Source organism: Heptranchias perlo, chromosome 18 (genome assembly GCF_035084215.1).
Source record: "Heptranchias perlo isolate sHepPer1 chromosome 18, sHepPer1.hap1, whole genome shotgun sequence".
Classification (NCBI taxonomy): Eukaryota; Metazoa; Chordata; class Chondrichthyes; order Hexanchiformes; family Hexanchidae; genus Heptranchias; species Heptranchias perlo.
In genome coordinates this window covers 21,957,136-21,980,568 of record NC_090342.1, presented here as the reverse complement: position 1 = coordinate 21,980,568, position 23,433 = coordinate 21,957,136, and the positions used below count along the sequence as shown (strand labels likewise).

General features: G+C 41.1%; 1 protein-coding gene across 3 annotated transcripts in view; it reads right to left on the bottom strand.

The window, feature by feature from the left end:
• The window catches only part of LOC137334660 (ras-related protein Rap-1b), a 63,699-nt gene extending 43,066 nt beyond the window's left edge, over nt 1–20,633 (bottom strand). The window contains exons 1-2 of one of the 3 annotated variants that reach the window (XM_067999503.1): nt 20,459–20,632; nt 3,285–3,361 (exon numbers count right to left, since the gene is read on the bottom strand). The gene's annotated coding sequence lies outside the window, so the exon portion shown is untranslated. Of the gene's footprint in view, nt 1–3,284; nt 3,362–20,458 lie in introns of all 3 variants that reach the window. The other 2 variants (XM_067999502.1, XM_067999504.1) reach the window with 2 other exon arrangements.
• Nucleotides 20,634–23,433: the final 2,800 nt, after the last annotated feature.

Genomic DNA, 23,433 nt, shown 5'->3' with positions numbered 1-23,433 from the left:
ATTTCATATCCATGCTGCCACTGCCCCTTTTACTCCATGGGCTTCAATTTTGCTGAAAACTATGTGGCACTTTATCAAATGCCTTTTGAAAGTCCATATAAACATCAACCCTGTTACCTTGTCAAAAAACTCAATTAAGTTAGTTAACCACAATTTGTCTTTAACAAATCTGTGCTGGCTTTCCTTTATTAATCCACACTTATCCAAGTGACTTAATTTTGTCCCGGATTATCGTTTCTAAAAGCATCCCCACCACCAAGGTTAAATTGACTGGCCTGTAGTTGTCAGGTGTATCCTTACATCCTTATTTGAAGGGTGTAACATTTGCAAGTCTCCAGTCCTAGTTAAGTACACCCAGCCTTTCTAATACCTCCTCTATCAACTTTTAGCCGATGTTTTCCACATCGTTCACCTGAGGAAGGAGGAAGCCTCCGAAAGCTTGTGAATTTAAAATAAAATTGCTGGACTATAACTTGGTGTTGTAAAATTGTTTACAATTGTCAACCCCAGTCCATCACCGGCATCTCCACATCATAACTTTTAGCCCATCCAATATCTCAACTACCTCCTCTTTTACTGTGTCTTCGGCAGCATCTTCTTCCTTGGTGAAGACAGATGCAAAGTACTCATTTAGTACCTCAGCCATGCCCTCTGCCTCCATGCGTAGATCATCTTTTTGGTCCCTAATCGGCCCCACCCTTCCTCTTACTACCCGTTTACTATTTATGTGCCTATAGATGACTTTTGGATTCACTGTTAGCTGCCAGTCTATTCTCTTATTGCCCCTCATTTTCTTTTTCACTTCTCTGTACTTTCTTTCTATATTCAGCCTGGCCCTCACTTGTATTATCAACCGAATACACCCACTTTTTTTTGCTTCATCCTACTCTATCTCTTTCGTCATCTAGGGAGCTCTGGCTTTAGTTTCCCTACTTTTCCCCCCGTGTGGGAATGTACCTAGACAATACCCGAACCATCTTCTCTTTAAACATTGCCCATTGTTCAATTACAGTTTTGCCTGCCAATCTATGATTCTAATTTACCTGGACCAGATATGTTCTCAACCCACTAAAATTGGCCCTCCTCCAATTAAGTATTTTTACTCTAGATTGCTCCTTGTCCATTTCCATAACTAACCTAAACCTTATGATACTATGATCACTGTTCCCTAAATGTTCCCCCACTGACACTTGCTCCACTTGATTCCCCAGAACTAGATCCAGCACTGAACAGCATGAAATAAACTGTGCTGAAATAGCACTTAATTATCTTACTAAGTACAATCAAGTTTGCATAATGCGATTCCACCTGTTTTGTGCCCATGTCCAATTTCACCCCACAAATATCTAATTTAAATTGCAGTTATTAAGCACCATAAATGATTCTACCATAAGCATGGTAATTTTACATTTTATTTATTCTGTTTGACAAATATTGCCATCATATTGCATTCTGTTGGATCTTTAGATCACTCATTTGTATTATATTTGTATACTGGACAAACATGCCAAAAATAGAATAAAGCTAGACGCATCCTGAATTTAAAAAGATGTTTCCCAATTTTATTTCCTCCTCTCCTGAAGGCAACTCATGCTGGGACGGCGTTCCACGTGGAGCTGGCCGCCAGCACTTTTATCAAGTGACTCACCCACGTGCAAGCCTAGACTGCAAGTGTCAATAAACTAATTAACTACTTTGGTAGAGAATGGTGCATCGTGTCAACACGCACACTTTCTAGCAGTATTCAATGAACAGCGACAAACAGGAACCCTGGCTGTTTTTTCCCCTAACACTAGCACAGGGACCTTCAACCTAACTAATGCCCTCACCACTGCTCTTGCTGAGATCTACTAACTCCATTTATAATGAATTCAACACAGCATAGGCTTTCCTAGTCCTCATGGCTCAAAATCATGCCAAGTGGTGCAATTATCCACTAAGCCATCATGAAGTCCCAAGGAATTCATATTTAATATTACCCCAAGATTGAAGGCTTTTTTCAATTAAAAAGTTTCAATGAAGTCGCTAGAAAGTTAACAGATCAAAGGCTTGCGTCAAGCCTTGAACCTTCATGAAAGGGAACCCACCAGTGATGCCAAAAAGTCAAGATTGTGCAACCTGGTAACTCACTTTGTACTATTAGTCAATCAGTAATTGACTAATAAGTAGAAGTTCTAATGTGCAAGCTGAACACTCATCCCAGTTTTCAACTGGATTATTCAAAGTAGTGCAAGCATGGCAACAGCCACTGGATTTCACCTTGCTTGAATTGCTTTGTGGTAGGCCAGTAGAAAGGAGTGTTAAGGATGCTTGACATTGCATGGGAAGAATTGCTTTCCCAGCTGGACAATGCCATAAGGTAGGGAGCAACACGAGTAGGAGGGGAAATGTAAACACTTTATTTCTAGCTGTACCCCAAGGAGCAAATCTTCAACAAACAATTCACAAGTAGTAAAAACAGCAAATTGTGAAAATGCACAGCAGGAAAAAAAATCCAGAACCTGTGTCAGAACATCTCAAGTTGAAAATCCAAGTCTCTCTTCAGATGCTGACAGATCTGTGTATTTTCAGCATTACCCGTTTTCATTTGATCTCTAGCAGTTTTCTTCTCTGTTCTGGAGCTTAGAGTCAGTAATTGCCATCTTCAAAACCAAGAATACTTTTGGATATTACACTATATTAAAAAGTACTGATCAAAAATGAAAGAGGAGAAGTCTGATAAATAGCATCCTGACTGCTAACCAATGAAACCATCCACTAACTTGAGCAAAATTTGAGGAAACACTGGCTAAATGGTACTGCCCCATTAGCATTTAACATTTGTAGGTTGACCAGCAATCCTTTAAAATTTGTAATACAAAAATAACAGTGAAAACTGTCTCCCACTAAGGCTCAATACTTCCTATTGTAGCTGATCAGTTCCCACAATCAAATATTCTCCCTGCTGCCATTTTTTGTATAATACTGGCAGATGAGTCTGGATTTGTTATTAACAGGAAAATCTTGTTCCCAATATTTTAAAAAGTTGGTTTACAACAATATTCTCAAACATTTATATTCTCCAGGACCTGTAATATCACTTCGACCAGAAGGTGGCTCAAATGGTTTTCTAACCTTGACAACAGCTCAATAGTTCTTCATACACAAACTGTAGATTAGCAAGTGTTAACATGGTCTAATGCATTAGATGTTCACAGGTAGAATTTCATTTTATGTAAATATTGGCACTTCAGATCTAGAAGACAACCACTACACTTCATTTATCTTGGATCTTAGTAACTTACAATTCTTCAGTCCTCTGCTCTTCAATGCAGTAGATTCAATGATGCAGTATCAGGATCTAGACTTCAATGGCTTCTACCTACAAAGTTAGAGATTTAACACAATAGTAATGAAATACATAACTTTGATGTTGAGAGTTTATTCTATAAATATCAAATAAGTGATAAATTATACACACATTTTCAATCCTTAGAGTACTGCTGATTAACCTTCACGATTGTCAAAATATACTTTTCTACAAGGTAGGTGAAATCTCCCTTTCCAATATAAACAAACTTAAAAACCACAAGATACAAATATACAGTATTTCTTGTGCTGAAGTGTAAACGCAAAATTCTAGAGAAATTTCATGTGCTACCAGTATTTTCTCCAGTCTCACATACTTACCCCTATCCAAGTACCACCAGTGACAGGAAATTTCAGAATTGCATAGTCACAGAATTTATACACTTTGTTAGAATAAACTGGGTAATTAGTGTACACTTTTCCCACTATAAGTAGCATCAATCCAGATACAACAAAAATCAAACTGTGCAGGGATAATTTTCCCAATTAAATTTTTTGTAAAGATACTATTCCATTATTATGAAATGTCATTTTTAATTTGATACCTACTTCAGCTGTACTGCAAGTCAGTGTAAATAATTTAAACCCATAAAAAAATGCTCTAAAAATTAGGGTAACTAATCAGTTACTATGCACTAGAAATAGCTCTGATTTTCAAATCCCTCCATGACCTCACCCCTCCCTATCTGTGACCTCCTCCAGCCCTACAACCCTCCGAGATCTCTGCACTCCTCCAATTCTGGCCTCTTGTGCATCCCCAATTTTAAATCGCTCCACCATTGATGGCCATGCCTTCAGTTGCCTAGGTCCTAAGCTCTGGAATTCCCTCCCTAAACCTCTCCGCCTCTATCGCTCTCTCCTGCTTTAAGACACCCCTTAAAACCTACCTCTTCGGCCAAGTCTTTGGTCACCTGTCCTAATATCTCCTTATGTGGCTCAGTGTCAAATATTGTTTGATAACCCTCCTGTGAAGCGCCTTGGGATATTTAACTGCGTTAAAGGCGATATATAAATGAGTAGTAGTTGTTGTTCATTGGTTCAACTTCCACTTTTAGAAATCAGAAGGAATTCAAACATTGAGCTGTGTTGAGATCTCCCTATGCAAGTCTGTATTGGTGTATAATTTTTCTTTGAATTTAAACTTAAATTCACCCAGTCTCTTTAAAATTTAAAGAAATTCAGACTTTTCATTGCCAGTCTACCATAGTAAAGCAGGAAGGTGGGTTGAGGCTGCATTGGTGGCAGCTGCAGGCAAACACCAGGTAAGTCTTTTCACAAAATTATGGTTTGCTACCAGTCCAGATACTCCTTGCCCAAATCTTCACTGATCTGGCATTTCAAATTGAAGCGTACCGAACACCCCATCACCCCCTATATAACTGACGTGCCTTTGATGTTTGGTGTTCAATAACTGATGGAATGGAGCATTTTTTTTGAAGTGTAAAGTTGAAGGTATTGATCCCGTGGAAGGAACAAACAGAGCAAGTGAAGAGAAAAATAGGAAATACAGTCTTCCCTACTTGGACTCGGGATTCACATTTACTGCTTCGAATGAAAATCATTGATTGCAATGTACTGAAGTTCTTGCTCAGGACAGCATGAAACCAAGCAAACTAAAATGCCACTTGGAGACCAAACATCCTGCCCTCAAAGATAAACCAGAAGAATTTTTCAAACGAATGCTCTTTCAACTGAAAGAGCAGGACAGACGAAACTAATCGAAGAAATTTGATGGCTGTCTCGTGGCAAAATTTTGGCAAGAATCTGCAAACTCGGAGGATGCCGCAGGTTTTTGATCAACTTCACAAAAGAGGGGGGCGATGCAGAGATTGTAGTTAAGAAGGAGGAGGAGTGTGAAATATTGGATGGGATAAACATAGTGAGAGGGGAAGTGTTAAATGGTTTAGCATCTTTGAAAGTAGATAAATCGCCAGGCCCAGGTGAAATGTATCCCGGCTGTTAAGAAAAGCAAGGGAGGAAATAGCAGAGGCTCTGACCATCATTTTCCAATCCTCCATGGATACAGGCGTGGTGCCAGAGGATTGGAGGACTGCTAATGGTGTACCATTGTTTGAAAAGGGAGAAAAGGTTAGACTGAGTAATCATAGGCCAGCCAGTCAGTCTAATCTCAGTGGTGGGCAAATTATTGGAATCAATTCTGAGGGACAGCATAAATAGTCATTTAGAAAGGGACGGGTTAATCAAAGATAGTCAGCATGGATTTGTTAAGGGAAGGTCGTGTCTGACGAACTTCATTGAATTTTTTGAGGGAACAAGGAGGGTTGATGAGGGTAACGCGTTTAATGTAGTGTACTTGGATTTTAGCAAGGCTTTTGACAAGGTCCCACGTGGTAGACTGATCAAAAAAGTAAAAGCCCATGGGATTCAAGGGAAAGTGGCTAGTTGGATCCAAAATTGGCTCAGTGGCAGGAAGCAAAGGATAATGGTTTTCACAATTGGAAGGCTGCTTCTAGTGGGGTTTCGCAAGGCTCAGTACTAGGTCCCTTGCTTTTTGTGTTCTATATTAATGATTTGGACTTGAATGTGGGGGGCTTGATCAAGAAGTTTGCAGATGATACAAAAATTGGCAGTGTGGTTGATAGCGAGGTGGAAAGCTGTAGACTGCAGGAAGATATGGACTGGTCAGGTGGGCAGAAAAGTGGCAAATGGAATTCAATCCAGAGAAGTATGAGGTAATGCATTTGGGGAGGCAAACAAGGCAAGGGAGTACACAATAAATGGGAGGATACTGAGGTCTAGAGGAACAAAGGGTCCTTGGAGTGCATGTCCACAGATCCCTGAAGGAAGCAAGACAAGTAGATAAGATGGTCAAAAAGGCACACGGGATACTTTCCTTTATTAGCTGACGCACAGAATATAACAGCAGGGAGGTTATGCTAGAATTGTGTAAAACATTGGTTAGGCCATACCTTGAGTACTGCATACAGTTCTGGTCACCATATTACAGGAAAGATGTGATTGCACTAGAGGATAGAGGAGGTTTACGAGGATGTTGCCAGGGCTGGAGAATTTTAGCTATGAGAAAAGATTGGAACAAGAGGCTGAAGGGAGATTTAATTCAGGTATATAAAATTATGACGGGTCTAGATAGAGAGGACCTATTTCCCTTAGCAGAGGGGTCAGTGACCGGGGGGCATAGATTTAAAGTAAGGATTAGAGGGGAGCTGGAGAAGAAATGTTTTCACCCAGAGGGCGGTAAGGGTCTGGAACTCACTGCCTCAAAGCATGGTAGAGGCAGAAACTCTCAACTCATTTAAAAAGTACTTGGATGTGCACTTGAAGTGCCATAACCTACAGGGCTACAGACCAAGTGCTGGAAAGTGGAATTAAGCTGGATAGTTCTTTTTCGGCCACCACGGGCCAAATGGCCTCCTTTTGTGCCGTAACTTTATGATTCTATGACTCTGAATCACCACTTCATTTCCTCAATTAGCCCTTGCAGGTTTTACTGGACTATTTAGCCGACATATTTGACAGACTCAATTAATTTAATGGAGTAGCCATGTGCTGCAAGGTGTAACTGCGTTCCCGACATTGTCTTGCTGTTACAGACTGCGAAATGTTGGTCCTAGATGTTCATATAATTTGTAAGCATTTGTTTCAGCGTTGAACAAAATTCAGAGAATATTTTCTTAGAGTCAAATGAATTGCAGGATTTCGCCTGGGTTCAAAATCCATTTGCAAAGGCCAAGTTTGTTAAGAGTCTAAAAGAGGATTTAATTGACGGTGCTGGTGACTCTTCTAAATTCATGTCTCTTGATCAGTTCTGGCTCTCAATTCAAGTGTTCCCCGAGTTGCCCCAAAGAACATTTGAAGTACTTGTCCACTTTGCTTACTTAATCTCACATATTTGTAATTCTTCTCCCCCTCACACCCTCTCCCTAAATAAGGTACGGTTCCCACAACTACCCGGGCACAGTGATTGATGTAGGGTTTAGGGGACACAAAATCTTGCATCATGTTATTTGAATTTCTCGTGCCATACCACTTTTCTCTATTTCTAACCAGATCTCTTCTCTTTCCACCCCACCAACCTGGCAAAGAAAGGGGGAAACAAACCAGGTTCCGGATACCTGGGAAAGATACCCAAGCTGTTTGTTTAAGGGTGCACAAGAGCAATTTAAGGCAACTACTCCTCCCCATTTTATTTCCCTTCATTAGATGTTTTTATATTGTCTTTTCTTGTTTCTGTTTTGGAAGAGCGACCTCCATATGCCACTCTTGCCCCCTTTACGTACGATGTTGAGAACCGGTCGCAGTATGTGTGCTGAGCTACTCTAGTCCATTATGCAGACCTATGCACAACCAGGTCCCTGCATTAACTTCACATGAACAGGCAACTCAACGTGACAGCAGATTCAAAGACTCATTTTTCTAAAGTTAAAATGCTGTTAGTTCCTTTAATGTCAGGTCATTTACAGAGTAATGCAGGAAACAAAGGGCAAGCTGTGTGTTCACCTGCTGCACTCTAATGCAAAACCACCTAAAGGGACGACTAGCCTTAGCTTGGCACCTATCCTAACTATCACCAAAACACAGAACTTTGTGTGGGAAATGACATGAGAAAATCCATTATTCAAGTACTATGTAGCAGCAGTACACCAATTGCAGTTTACAATTTAGCCTGGAAGAGAGCAACCATGATGCCCCTTCAAAATATGCTGCAGAAACCAAGCTACTTTGGGGGCGCTTTGGGCATGCAATTTTTCTTTTCTGGTTACAAAAGGGTTAAGTGTATGGCACTAAAAAACTCGCCAGAGCTACTTGGGAATGTAAGAGATCTACCTTTGCTACCAAATTTTCACTGAGAGGCAGTCTTTGAAATATGCCATCTCCTCTCATGCAACCTGCAGTCAGGAAGAACCCTTCACCTGAATGTAATGGACAACAGCATCAGCTACATTGAGACCGCTTTCATGCTCAAGCAAAAGCAAATTACTGCGGATGCTGGAAATCTGAAATATAAACAGAAAATGCTGGAGAAGCTCAACAAGTCAGGCAGCATCTGTGGAGGAAGAAACAGAATTAATGTTGCAGGTCGAAGACCTTTCGTCAGAACTGGAAGATGTTAAGAGTTAAAGTTTTTGAGCAAGTAGAGCCAGGGAAAGTGGGGGGGGGGGAAAAAAGAGAAGAGGCGAGGAAAGAACAAAAAGGGAAGGTCTGTGACGGGGTGGCAGGCACAAGTGATTAAATAAAAAAAGGGATGATGGTACAAGGCAAGGAAGGTGGTAATGGGACAGGTTTGAGAGAGATTGATCTGGAGTAGCTGTAAATGGCAGCAACAGAACCATTACAGATCATAACCATGACTCCCATTTTTTCAGTCAGCTAGTGCTGGTAATGGTTCTGCTGCTGCCATTTACAGCTACTCCTGATCAATCTTGTGTTTCTTAACCTGTCCCATTACCACCTTCTTTGCTGCCTTTTGTCATTTAATCACTCGTGCCCTCCACCTATTAGACACCTTCCATTTTGTTCTTTCCTCCTTCCCCTGGCTTTGTACTTGCTTAAAAACTCTAACATCTTCCAGTTCTGACGAAAGGTCTTTGACCTGAAACGTTAACTGTTCCTTTCTCCACAGATGCTGCCTGACTTGCTGAGCTTCTCCAGCATTTTCTGTTTTTATTTCGTGCTCAAGCAGTCAGGGCCACAACCACACCATTAACTGCCTAAACACCATGGGCACCACTGTCCCCTACTTTTGTTTACCTAATCCACCATGCATGCCCATTTATTCATCATCTGCTACCGAAATCTGCCATTAGAAATTAATTCTGGACAAAGTGAAAATTAAACTTAACCAATTTCCCTGTAAGGATATGTGCTAATAATTTTTTTTGGCCATGGCTTTCCCTTGGTGACCATGAATAGTGTATGTCTTCAAGTACCCAATTTAGTATGCCTTCCAGGTGCAACTCCAATGAAAGAAAGAAGTAGCACTAAAGAGTGACAAATCCCCAGGACCTGATGGTTTTCATCCCAGGATTTTAAAGGAAGTAGGTAAGCACATTGCAGATGCCCTAACTATAATCTTTCAAAGTTCTCTAGATTCAGGAACTGTCCCTCTAGATTGGAAAATTGCACACGTCACTCCGCTTTTTAAGAAAGGAGGGAAACCGGGGTATTATAGACCAGTTAGCCCAACATCTGTTGTGGGGAAAATGCTGGAGTCTATAATTAAGGATAGGGTGACTGAACACCTCAAGAATTTTCAGTTAATCAGAGAGAGCCAGCATGGATTTGTGAAAGGTGGGTCATGCCCGACAAACCTGATTGAATTTTTTGAAGAGGTGACTAAAGTAGTGGACAGGGGAATGTCAGTGGATGTTATTTATATGGACTTCCACAAGGCATTTGATAAGGTCCCACATAAGACACTGTTAGCTACGATAGAAGCCTACGGAATAGAGGGAAAGGTATGGACTTGGTTAGGAAGTTGGCTGAGCGAAAGGCGACAGAGTAGGGATAATGGGTAGGTACTCACATTGGCAGGATGTGACTAGTGGAGTCCCGCAGGGATGTGTCTTAGGGCCTCAATTATTCACAATATTTATTAACGACTTAGATGAAGGCATATCTAAGTTTGCCGATGACACAAAGATTGGTGGCATTGGAAGCAGTGTAGATGAAAACATAAAATTACAAGGGATATTGATAGATTAGGTGAATGGGCAAAACTGTGGCAAATGTGAGGTCATCCACTGGATCAAAAAAGGATAGAACAGGGTACTTTCTAAATGGTAAAAAGTTAAAAACAGTGGATGTCCAAAGGGACTTAGGGGTTCAGGTACATAGATCATTGAAGTGTCATGAACAGGTGCAGAAAATAATCAAGGAGGCTAATGGAATGCTGGCCTTTACATCTGGAGGACTAGAATACAAGGGGACAGAAGTTATGCTGCAGCTATACAAAACCCTGGTTAGACCGCACCTGGAGCACTGTGAGCAGTTCTGGGCACCGCACCTTCGGAAGGACATATTGGCCTTGGAGGGAGTGCAGCGTAGGTTTATTAGAATGATACCCGGACTTCAAGGGTTAAATTACGAGGAGAGATTACACAAATTGGGGTTGTATTCTCTAGAGTTTCGAAGGTTACGGGGTGATCTGATCGAAGTTTATAAGATATTAAGGGGAACAGATAGGGTGGATAGAAAGAAACTATTTCTGCTGGTTGGGGATTCTAGGAGTAGGGGGCACAGTCTAAAAATTATAGCCAGACCTTTCAGGAGCGAGATTAGAAAACATTTCTACACAGAAAGGGTGGTAGAAGTTTGGAACTCTCTTCCGCAAACAGCAATTGATGCTAGCTCAATTGCCAAATTTAAATCTGAGATAGATAGCTTTTTGGCAACCAAAACGTATTAAGGGATATGGGCCAAAGGCAGGTAAATGGAGTTAGATCACAGATCAGCCATGATCTTATCAAATGGCGGGGCAGGCACGAGGGGCTGAATGGCCTACTCCTGTTCCTATATTCTTATGTTCCTAAGTGATAGTGGGAGCTGATGGCTAGGTACGAGTGCTTTTTGGGATGGAGGTGGCTTTGTAACTCCTAGTGCTAGATTATGGTAATCCTGAAACTGCTGGCATCCTGTCCAATTCCACAACGACTGCCTGTTTTCTGGCTCAGCTTGTGTAACTTGATCAGTGACTCAGATGTGGTGTGGCACTGAGAAACAGTTCCACCATCCATGCCTACTTCTGTCAAAACCCTTCTGCTGGACACTCCTTCAGTATGTCCAGTGAGCAGGGCAGCAATGAGGTCAGTGAAGCCCCGATTAAAGATTCTGTCCAGTATGATAAATCAAGACAAGACAGACTTCTGTAGCTTGGAGTGCAAGAAAAGTGGACTGCAGTTAAAGACCACTGCACAGATGCACCAAGTGCACTTCTCCATAGTAGCTATTGTAGCTTGTAGACTGCTTTATACACTCAAATGAATGCATAAAACAATGATGCTCAGAAAGCAGCATATTTTTATATGCCAGCCTTGAGAGATACCGAGGATGGACTTGAGCTGCTGGTCTTCCAGGTTGCAGCCTGTATTTTACTATTTGAAGGAGCTACTCCTTAACTTTTGAATGCACTTTTCAGCAATCACATTCATCTTTGTTCAGCTGATGCATCTCCTGGTGGCTTGGCTAAATCAGTTGTTCACAAGTCCAGGATGCCAAAGACTGCTGGGCTAGGCCCCTCACTGTTTGCCCAAATTTAGAGCTTTTGTACATGTCCAGATGAGTATGACCATGCATTTTCCGCCTGTTCGCTAGAAGCCTTCTGCAACAAATGGATGCTGCACTGGACTGACTGCAGTATTAATCCAAATTGGGCAAATGCTGTTTGAATTATCAGATATAGATTTTAGTTTGACTGCCAGTTTTCTTTTATTACTCGTATGCTCCTTTTAGGAGGGAGTGCTTTATAGATGTTCACTCAATCCCACACAAAAAAAAAAATCAGTCTGAACAAAACAGTTCACTTACTGAAGAGATACACTCAGTAACCACTGTTCTACATCTGAAAGACCCCCTATGGTGTAAATTGTTTACAGATTGCAAGTTGTTTTCGTAAAAAAACCTTCTTCCTCTGATCAATATTTGTGTTCACTTTCTAGGGGTACATTGATATGTGCATCATATGCATGCCAGCTTTCCACAGTACAGTGAAGGTGGCCTACTTAAGAGCCTAATACAATCTCTCTTAACTGACAATAGCAGCAGATTTGGTACAAGCATTTATGTTTTTTTTGGTTTTGGTCGGTTTTATTTCATGAGAGTTTTTCAATTTAAGAGATTAAGAGATTAAATCCAGGTGAAAAATCTTACATTTGTCCAGTGAAAACCAGGAAAGGATAATTTCATGTTGCAAAGTATCAAACACCCATATACAAAAAAAATTGCAGGGTCACACTAGATGCTTTGAGCTTTAGAAAAAAAATCTGTGGATCACTGGACTTGCTCTGGTGAGAGATGTAATGTGTGAATTTTCCTTTCCATTTTTACACAAGAACTTGAGTTGTCAGCCATCCATGTCTCAAATGAGTAGCCTGTGTCCAATGTTAAAAAAAATACTTTGGGCTAAAGCTAATGCTCATAAAAATAAGATTCAAATAGGATCAACAGACATACAAAAGTTTCTCACTATAGCATGTAAAAATAAATAGACTGCAGGATCTGGATTTAACAAACACGTGAGAAAGAAAGTAACATTCATCAAGAGGGATGCTTATGCTGTGAAATGGCACCCAGCATTACTATCAAGCAATCGCAAATCAGCCATGGCCAATCAGATGAAGAGCTCTTTCCACTCTGCCCCAACAATACACACGGATGTTCAAATGTTTCCTGTCCTTGCATACTTAGAACCTATTTGATTCCTCATTGTGGAGTCCAAATAGAATATCCACCGATGAATGCTACCAAATCCAATGGATCCAAGCAGGAGCATGAACTGGACAATTTTGATTAGACCTTGGACTAAAATCTGTGCAGTAGGTCTACCACTGTACTCTTACTGAAGTTTTTCTTGGTTGTTGTGCAAAGACAGACTAAACATAAAATTAAGCGATTTTAAAATCTGCATACATCTATTAAGTATGTGAAGTGATTAAAAAATGAATTGCGATTAAATATTTTAATCGGTTAATCTTAGTTTCAATTGATAAAATTACTGTATCTATTTCATTCAAGTTTGTTTTATTACAGATGCTATTATCATCCAAAAACCAACCTAGCATAAAAATCCCATTTTCCTATTTCTGGAAAAGGAACAATAAATGGAGAAAATGCTGGAACACTCAGGTCAGGCAGCATCTGTGGGGAGAGAAACTGAGTTAATGTTTCAGGTCGATGACCTTTCTGTTTCTCTCTCCACAGGTGCTGCCTGACCTGCTCAGTATTTCCCACATTTTCTGTTTTAAATTCAGATTTCCAGCATCCACAGTACTTTTTGTATTTAAATACACATTTTTCTGAACAAGTTTTTTTTGAGGGCACAGATTTGGACAGGAGGGCATGGATTCGGGCTTTAAAGTCCTGAGGGTCAGTCATTCTGCCCAGGGTAAAGTTGTGGGAGCAGCGGGCCATGAGACCCTCCCATCCCGCTGGCCACTCGGGCTGGCCCACCATACCGATTACTCGAGTTATCGTGACAGCTCACCCAATGTAATTTCCACGATTAACATGTTAAAAAAATTAACGTGATAATCACTGAAGTTATCAATCAATTAAGATTTTTTTTAAAAACAGTATACATAATTCCACAAGTCCCTGGATAGCATCCAAGGTAAATAGAGGGGAAAATCAGTTGTACTGAAGAATGATCTAGCACTTAGCCTTAGGAGTTTTTATATCATACTTACACCAGACAGTTCTGGGAGAACAATGCATGAATGCCATTCTCCCATATTTACATTTAGAGTGAGGTTGGGGGGGGGGGGGGGGGGGGAAGAAAGAGGAGGAAAGAGAAAGAGAAAAAGGGGCAGCCTCAACCTAAGTGCTAGACTGAACTTTTATACTGGGCTCCACAGGAGAGCAAAGGACCAAATCTCTGTTTACATTACAGAAACTAGCTCACTTAACCCAACAGCAAAATCATAGACCCACATTTTCATGGATCTATGTTACCATTGGTATAATGGAAAAGATCTTGTTTACACTACAAAGTACAGCCTCCCTATTTATAAAATATGGCCTGAGTCTCCCTCAGTTAGTGCGTTCAATGTAAAAGCATCTGTACAGCAATAGACTTTTAATATCTGTTGACTTGTGAAACTGTTCCTAATATTGACAGTGCAGTTCCACAAGCTGCCAAGACGTACTTGGATTATTATGAATCTAATCTCCAACAGAATGCTAAATCCGCGACTGCCAATTGATCTAAAGTTATCGACCAGTTTATCACGTGAACTTGAGCCCAGTAGGAACTAGGTTTAGACTGTCAAATTTAATGTAGGATTTTAAAAGTTAATGCTGGGGAAGCTTTTCATTTCAGTCTGATGAATTCAGCAGGTGAAAGTAGTGTTCTAATCTACCATGATACCTGTGCCACAGAATCTACCATTAAACAATTGTCTGATTCAACTGAAACTACAACAAAGATGCAGCAAAAAAAATCAACACAAGCCTCTCGGAATTTCCTTTGCCCCTGGGGAAAACAGTAAATATCTACGCAAGTTATTGCAGTTCTCCACAAGCCACGCAAAACTATGTATGAGACTGAACTTTCATAATGCATATTTTGACATGCTGTAACTGGGGCGGAGATGTTAAAGGTGCTCCATAAATGCAAGACATAAGCACCATGTTGAAAAGTTAAAAGAAATCACCCACCCTCTACTATAACCACTATTCTCTGCTGGAGCTCCCATTTTTCACCCGCAAGAACGTGGCTTTCAGTCTATATCAATATGAATCACTGCAACTTGAAGCTTCACTGATATAAAATTATGTTCCAACCCACAGATCACAAGTGCATAGCAAATCATACCAGATGTTAAAGTTAATATTTCAAAAAAGAGATGACACTCAAAATTTGATAAGTACAGGATCAACAATTTACATTTGTGCAATACTCCTGGAGTGTCTCAGAGCACATCACAAAAAGGTACAGCGAGGAGAGAAAAAGGGTAAAGTCAGCACTTGGCAGCCCAAATAACAAAGAAGTGTTTTAAGAAGAGCTTTGCAAACAGATAGGGAAATGGTGAAGCAGATGGATTTTGGGAGGAAGTTCCACCGGGTAGGGTCAAAGTGTCTGAAAAAACAGCAACCAACGGTGGAGCGTAGGGAGATAGGAATATTGAGTAATCTGACAATGAAGGAAGGGTGGATGTAGAGGGATATACAGCTGAAAGAAATCACAGACATAGGGTGGTACCAGGCCATAGGGTTTTGAAGACAGGAATGCGGATGTTATCAATCCATTAGGCGTGGGAAGTGAGTAGAGCTAGAAAAGGACAGCAGAGGGGACAGGATGACATGATTTTTGGCAGGAGGAAGCATAGGCTACAGCGTTGCAGATAAATGATAGGTTAGCAAGAAGAGCTTTGGAGAATATCAGGCCTCAAAGCTATAAAGGCATGAGCTGGAGGCTCAACAATTGTGGGAGAAGTAGGGGCGAGGGCAGGCAACATTTCAAAAGGTGGAGGAATGCTGTCTTGCTACCTGATCAGGTATGGTAAAAGCACAATGTTGAGCAGCCTAAAGTGGCAGCCAATAAGATCGATTGGCACCCAGACCCGAGGCACCGGCCGAGTTGTTAATGGGAACTAAAGAGGTTGACTTTAGTTCGATCAAGATTTAACCCAGGGGTTATGAATCATCCAGGTTTTAGTATCATACTGGAAGTTGGAGAGTGTAACAAAAGGAGTGGAATGGATATTCAGCAGTGTACAGGTGAAAGCTAACCATGCTCACGTATGGAGCCCTAAATTATCAAATATATTGCTAAAGATTTCAACAGTAGAGTGCTGATTCACCAAAGCAGTGAATTACACAAACATTCCACTGCATTTCACATACAACATATGACTCAAAGGCAGACTATAGATCTCAAGGCAATACTGTATGGCCTGGGGTTTCCACATGATTTCCGCCTAGATTTTAGCGTAATCAGGGTGGAATGGATGAAATAGCATTAAAGATCACGGAATTTTAAACATTGCGCCCATAACTCCTTTACACCCAAGTAACTGTGATCTTTTATGCTGGTTCAAAAGTCCATTAGCCTGAAGCAGCCCCCGCCCACAAAACTGGCCACGCTCCCAGATCGGAACGGCGAGTTTCCGCAATTGCACCCGTTCGGGGGTGTTCGTCACACTGTGTCCAGATTCTCAGGCGCACCCATGGTCATATTAATCCAGCGTTGATCACCTGTACCTGCAATGACCAGCGGTTAATTGAAGCCTGACCTTGTGTTTCGCCTTCTGCTGCTATTACTTTAAATTCTGATTAGTCCAAATTCAGTCAATTACAGCAGAGCAGGAAACACCTGTATGGTTTTAATTGACAGTTGGTCACAGGTCTTATGTCCCAAGGACAGATCAAAGCAGTCAATTGAAGCCAATTAAAAAGCAAGACCAAGAGCATTAAATCAGTCAGGTAAAGATGGCTCATTTCCTGGCAATCCCACTCCTCTGTGATGCTGGAGAATGCCCTGTTCCAGTCACGAATCGATTAGGCTGCTTGATTGCATTGATTCATGGGAGCTTTTACATTTGGGCTTATACTAATGAGTTTGCGGGGAATCTTGAGCATAATTTCACCTCAGCAAAACCAGCGCAGTGTCCAGCCCACTTTGCCGATTGCACCCCGAGCAGAAGCGCCACGTCCATATGTACATCACAGTACAGATAAAAGCTGCATTGTCCTGTTTTTGGGGGGGTGGGCAAATGGGAGCTTTCATACCATTATGAAAGTTAGGAGGCTCACTCAGAGTGAGAATTAATTGATTCTGGCACATTTAATGTTCAAGTAGCATATATTCACATGTGGTGGTTATGAATCACACCCCTCAATGCCATGAACCAGTACCATGACTGTTTGAAAGATTACTATGAACAAACACTTCCCACTTCTTGGTTTTTCCCTAAAGGCACGAAGAACAAAATAAAATGGCAGATTACATCCCTCCCATCCTACCTCATTATATCTCCCCCTCTTTTACCCAATCTTCCCAGCCCATATTAGTTGAAGTCCAGTTGGCAAATAAATTGGTTTGAGGATGTTGCTGCTGCTGCCAGTGAGCCAGTAGCCAAGAGATGTACAACATTCCTGATTACTATCTCCCATCTCACAGTCCCTTCCACACCCACCCTCCAACCACAGGGAAACACCAATCCTCAATGTTTCTATAGGAATATAGCTGAGATTAGGAATTCACAGGAAATAAACTGTATGCAGCAATATTTTGGACCATTAAGAGTAAAACATTGCATTACATTATCTGTGTCCATGTTGAATATAGCAAAAATAAATTGCATTGATATAGTGAGTTATTATGTCTGAGATGCATCCCAAAGCTCTTCACACAAATTACTTTTGAAATGCAGTCACTGCTATGTAGACAAATACAGCAGCCAATGTGCACATGGCAAGATCTCAATAAAGGAGATGAAGAACCAGTTCATCTGTTATTGCTTGTGTTAGTTGAGGAAGAATATTGACCAGGATACAGAACATCCTAATTTTTGAAAAGAGCAGTATCATCTTTAATTATCAGATTTGTTGAGTGAGAATAGCAACGTATAACTATCATTGGGGTAAATATTAACAGGGCCTTAATAGGCATAATGCACAGTGTGTAAAAGGATTCTAGAGTTTGGGCTCAAGCAATTCATGCATATTGTATAGCAGTCCATAAATCAAACAAGGACCTCCCATCCCATGAATGTATTATATATGTTTAATCTAATTTCATGGCTTTAAATGATTCTATTCCACATTACTGTTATAAACCACTTTAGTTCATCTAAAAACACAATGATATTCATGCAGTATGGAGAATACTTCCACCTTTGGCATTCAGTTTTATCAAAGCAGTTGGATCAGAAGCAAGGTGAAACTTCATTAATATGCCAAACAATGTGCTTTAATTTCAACTTCAAAAAGCACACCCTACTGCATAAATCACATTATTTTCTACACCAGCTGTTATTTTGGTTTCTCTCAAGTGAGGCTGATTTAGACTCAAATTATAGGCGGTTGTACGCTGTGAGCTTATGCCCCAGAGCAAATGGCTAAGTGTCCAAACTTACTTAGTTAAGATAAGATCCCCCAAGCCAAAGAGGTTTTTATCCACTACATTAATTTGAGATGTATTAAAACCAAGGACCTAGAGGTGATATAATACTGCTCTAACCCACTGTAACACCATGGCCCTTTATGTATTCTAAAAATGCATGTCTTAGTGTTTGTTATAAGTAACAAATGTACTAAATGTTTAGTATTCAGTTATCTTGTGTAAACAGCAATGGAAATTTAAACAGAACCATAACCAAAAATCAAAATTACTGATTTGCAATGTCTTAACCCTAAACTTAAATAACACATTTCAAGGATTATACATAATTTCAGTTTGTAAGTACTGTAAACAGTTTTGCTGAACACACAACCTGAAGGTATACATTACACATCAGAACATACCAGCACATAGTGTTTCAAGTTTCAGTATGTTCACAGTACCCTATATAAAATTATATACCCATAAATAGTGAAGTAAATCCAATTATACTAGGGAACACCCACATGGGTGCCCCAAGTGAAAAATTTTACACCAACAGAAGACGACATGAGCAGACTCCAACTTATACAGAAATCTATTTAAGCATATACCAAAAAAAAAGTTGGTAGGTCAACTATGATTCTATATGTTACTATTCAGTTGGAACAGCTCACCGTTTTATCATAATGGCAAATTTGCTACTTTCATTCTAAATCTGATATCTTGAAACCTGCTATTAAGAGTAATCTTTGGAAACCTATTTCAGCCTCTTTTCTAAAAAAAACTTAATACAAATTCACACAAGTACACCTTGCTTTTTGTTATTCCATTTAACCATAACCTTAAAATTATCTTCTATAATTGCCCAGTAATCAGCCATTACCTTTTATACTATTGCAACATTTTCAAACCAGAAGCTTTACAAGTCAGAATCTACCTCAAGCCCATTGTAATTCAACATACAGCATCTCCAGGACAAATCACCAGATCGTTAATCTATAAAAGGTAGCCAATTCATGTCAATACTGAATTTTGTCCAATGTATAACAGGAATATAACACATACGATGAGCCACAGTCAGCCGATTTCAACATGTTCAAAGTAAAAAGTCAGTTTAAACTGCTTCAATAAACCTTAAAGATCACCTCTTGTTACCACTTTCTTCACCCACAGGAAACTTAATGCCATCATTTGAGTGACGAGATATTTCATAAACTCGGAAGATTACCGAGATCACTTCCTGTCATTTTTTGACACTTGACGAAACACTCAAGTTTGGCAAGTCACACTTTTCCACGTTCCCCAATAGGATAAAAAAGAGGCTTCATTTTGATAATTCTGACAATCTATGGCCTATCTTGCCCAGGGTTACACAAAAGTCGTTCCAAGACTCCATACATTTGAGGTGTTTGAAACAAGGCGAAACAGCAACCGTTTAGCAACATTAAATACACTGTACAAACAAAAACACAGCACACTAAAACAGGCTCTCAATAAAAGTACTTCCCATTTTATGAGAAATTCAAACTTGTGGCAGAAATGCCATATTACGATGCCAAGCGATTTGAAAGAACGTAGATAAGTGGGGTTAAAATCGTGCAGATAAGCTAATATTTTGGCCTCCTAGCTCGGATCCGGGTGAATCTGCGTTTAAACGGTACAAAGTGTGGGAACAAGCAGCAGCCGAGTGCAGCATCCGCCCTGGCTATTCAATGGCCTCGGGGGATACTTTCCGACTAAGGCGGGGCTCTCGCCTTACATCAGTCTGAATATAAATAACAGCCAAATATATAAAGTATCCAGAACAAAAAACAAAGTAAACAACAGATTAATAAAAATGCTAGGCTTCTCCGCACCTCGGAGCGGCCGAGCCATCGCACAAATAGAAAGGAGAACAAGTTTCCATTTCCGCTCCCTAACTTCAACCGTCAGCGTCCCCATCACCGGGGCTCAGCCCGCGGCCCAGGCCAGACAGACAGGACGCCGGCCGCCCCTCCTCGCGCTCCCTTCCCGTTTCCCCCGGCCCCACGTTAAATAAAAAGACAGAGGCTCTCAGCCCCTCCGCGTCAGCCCAGCCTGGTGAAGCAAAAGAGGGAGGGGGGGGGGGGGAGATCCCCGGCGGGGTGTCTTAACAACCGGCATCAGCTGGCCCCTCGACCACGGCTCCCCCGCGGGACCGGAGCCCGCAGTCGGTGAGTTTCAACCTCCGCTTTACCACACAGACGCCGCTCCGCCATCTTTCAGGCGGCGGCAACAGCAGCAGCCGCCGCCGCCGCCTCTTCCGCAAACCGCGGCTGGCTCCCCGACCCCGCTCGCCCCGGCCATTTGCTGCTATGTTAAAGCGGGATTTCGGTCCCGACTTCGGCTCACCGCTGTAGCTGGGCGTGAGGACCACTCACCGATCGGAGGCAGACGAAAAGGATCCGACCGTCAGCCGGTTGGATGTACTGTGCGGGGCGGCCGCTGGAGTCGCACTGAAGCCGGCTCCACTTCTGCTTCTGTCACCAACGCCGCCACCGGCCGCTCTGCTGAGGGTTGAGGCGATTCACCTGACGTCACCCATCCGCGCGCAGGCGCTCTGACTCGCTCTCTCTCTCTCTCTCTAACAGCTTGTACCAAGTGGCTGCTCCTCAATTTTTGGCTGCATTTTTCTCCCACGCTCCTTGTCTGTGCTCACCCCTTGCGCAAGGATAGAACGAGCTAAGGTCGTCAAGCCACCAGGATCATAGAATGGTTACAGCACGGAAGGAGGTCATTCGGCCCATCGGGTCCGTGCTTGCTCTCTGCAAGAGCAATCCAGCTAGTCCCATTCCCCCCGCCCTATCTCTGACTTGGAGGAATTGAAGATTAATCTCCAGGACACTGCTGCCAGCAACTAGGAAGGAAAATCATACAGGCATTAAAAATGTGGGGTTTTTATTTCATTTTCTTTGAACACTTTCAAAGAATAGTGGAGATGGGAAAAAAGGATGTTTGACTGATAGACAAGATTCATCCAATTGGGTAATGAGTTTGTTTGCTTTTTTAATTGGTGTGGTAAGGCTGTGTGCTGTGAGAATGGACGTGTTGGACGACCAATGGCGGACGCGTGAGGGGATGGTTGGAGGTGGGAGGTCATGAGTGGAATTCTCCAGGAATACATCCAAGCAGATTTGACAACTCTATGGTAAACAGGTCAGAGGCCCTTCTGGTCAGTCTGCTGCTGAGCCTAGCAAAAACCTGAACGGTCCAGGATGCATGGGATCAACAGTTCGGGGTCGCTCTGACTGCTTGCCACTCTTCCAAAGCCTTGTGTGCGTCCGGGTGAATTTGGAGCTGGATCAGGTAGTTTGCTTGAAGCTTTCTCTAACTAGTGGGCACCGCATAATATAACATGTTTTATTAACAAGGAAAATCAAATTATGTTTTAACTCTATGCACAAATTTAGTGGTACTCTCCTTGAAACAGAGTTCACTTGTTAGTGTTTGTTCTGGTGGCACCGGAGTAGCTGGTGTCGCTCTTTTTGGTCTAGACAAAGAGTCCCAAGTTGCTATGCTAAACTAAGTTGCATAGTATTTACAATAGAACTATTTACAAAAGTAGACAAAACTCCAATAACAAATACCAGCAGCTATCATCACCAGCAAAACTTCTGATCATAAAAGGGCAGACTGCAAATGCAACTCGTGATAAAGTGGAGTTAATATCTTTTAAAGGAGACTACGAGCCCATGTCTTCTGCTGTTGCTTATGGTCTGTGTTCTGGGTTATAGTTATAGGGGGGTTATTTCTGCTTGTTTTTGCAAGTTTTGTGCCCAGCTTCCAGCGCAATCCAGGCGGAATCAGCCCAACCACGCAAAAAATCGGTGAATTTAAAATGTAGGTGAGTTACGCCCAAAACCACTTATGCTCGTGTTTTCTGCAATCTTTTACGCTGGTTCAGGATTCAATTCGCCAAATCAGGCCCCTCCCACAAAACTGGCCACACCTCCAGGTTGAAATTGCAAGATTGTGCTGGTTCAGGAAGGCTCTTCAAATTGCGCTCATTTTCTCAGGCGCACAGGCACTAGTAGGCATGTTTTAAAAGTTTATCATATCAAAATATATTTAATTTAGTGTACACCAATGAAACTATTAAATGGTTCAGTATAGTTTTAAGTCATGTTCACTCAGTTTAAATCAAGTTACTCCCAGGTGGAGGACTGGATACCCCTATTATAAACCCATTTTCAGCCGAATTAATAAAACTGCACCAGATTACCACTCTTCAATACACCAAGGAATACTTTTTAATGGAAAGAAAAAATAAATACTTTGTATTACGCTGCCCGATTGCGCTGGCTCATAGAAGATTTTGGGTTTGTGATTATGCAAGTGAATTTTAGCGGAAACTTCGAGCTTAACCTAACCAGCACAATTTCAAGCACATTTTAGGCACAATTTCCTGATTGTGGAAACTCTACTCCATAATGTTCAGTTGCTAAGGTGGATCTGTATTTAACCTGGCCTGTGCCTTTGAAGGAAAGCAGTTTGCACAAATTTTTGAGATGAGCCATTGAATTTTGAACAGCAACGTTTATTATTACATCTCCTTTATTTGCAGGATCACTCGCAGGAAGTTAAGTTTCCTTTCAATACCGCAGGATAGCAAATAAGTTTCAAGCTAAGCAAAGAGAAAACAAAGATAGTTTATTAATACTGTAATAACATGAGAATGAGGGACAAGGAAGGAAATGGTTACAAATAAAGATAAAGGTTCTGAGATTAACTGGACTACAGGATTATTCTGTAATGCTTTTCCCAGGCTCTCCAAATCCTCAGGTCAGTATAGCTACATTTCAGACTGTCAAGCAGTAATCATAACTCCTCTATAGTCAGGTAAATTGAAAAAAATCAGGAAGCTGAAAATTACCATCCAAAATCTCCTGAGTCTAATTTCTTAATTCTTAAACTAAAAAAAACTGCAACAGTCTGTAAATCAGACACTGCTACCCACATTAAGAATTTGGCTGAATTGAAGAAAGGCACTCAGAAATGTGTAAAGCAGATAAAATAGCTAAACCAGATCTAATTACAATTTAATTAATAGATAATGATGTATCAGTCTAGCGAGCAGTAATAGAGAAGGTAATGTAAGATGTAAAGTTAAATGAGATGTTGCCATGATTGTAGTTTTTGGTTTAGCTTTTCAAAATATGAAATATAATGACTATTCATTATAAAAATATAATTCATCCATGAAAACAATAGTAGCACACTAGTCAGTTGAGTTCTTTTGAAAGGTTTTCTTTACAGATTTCTCCAATAAAAAATGGAGAAATGTTTCTCAAAAGGGAGTCCTTACCAGTTACAGTCTTTGTTGCAAT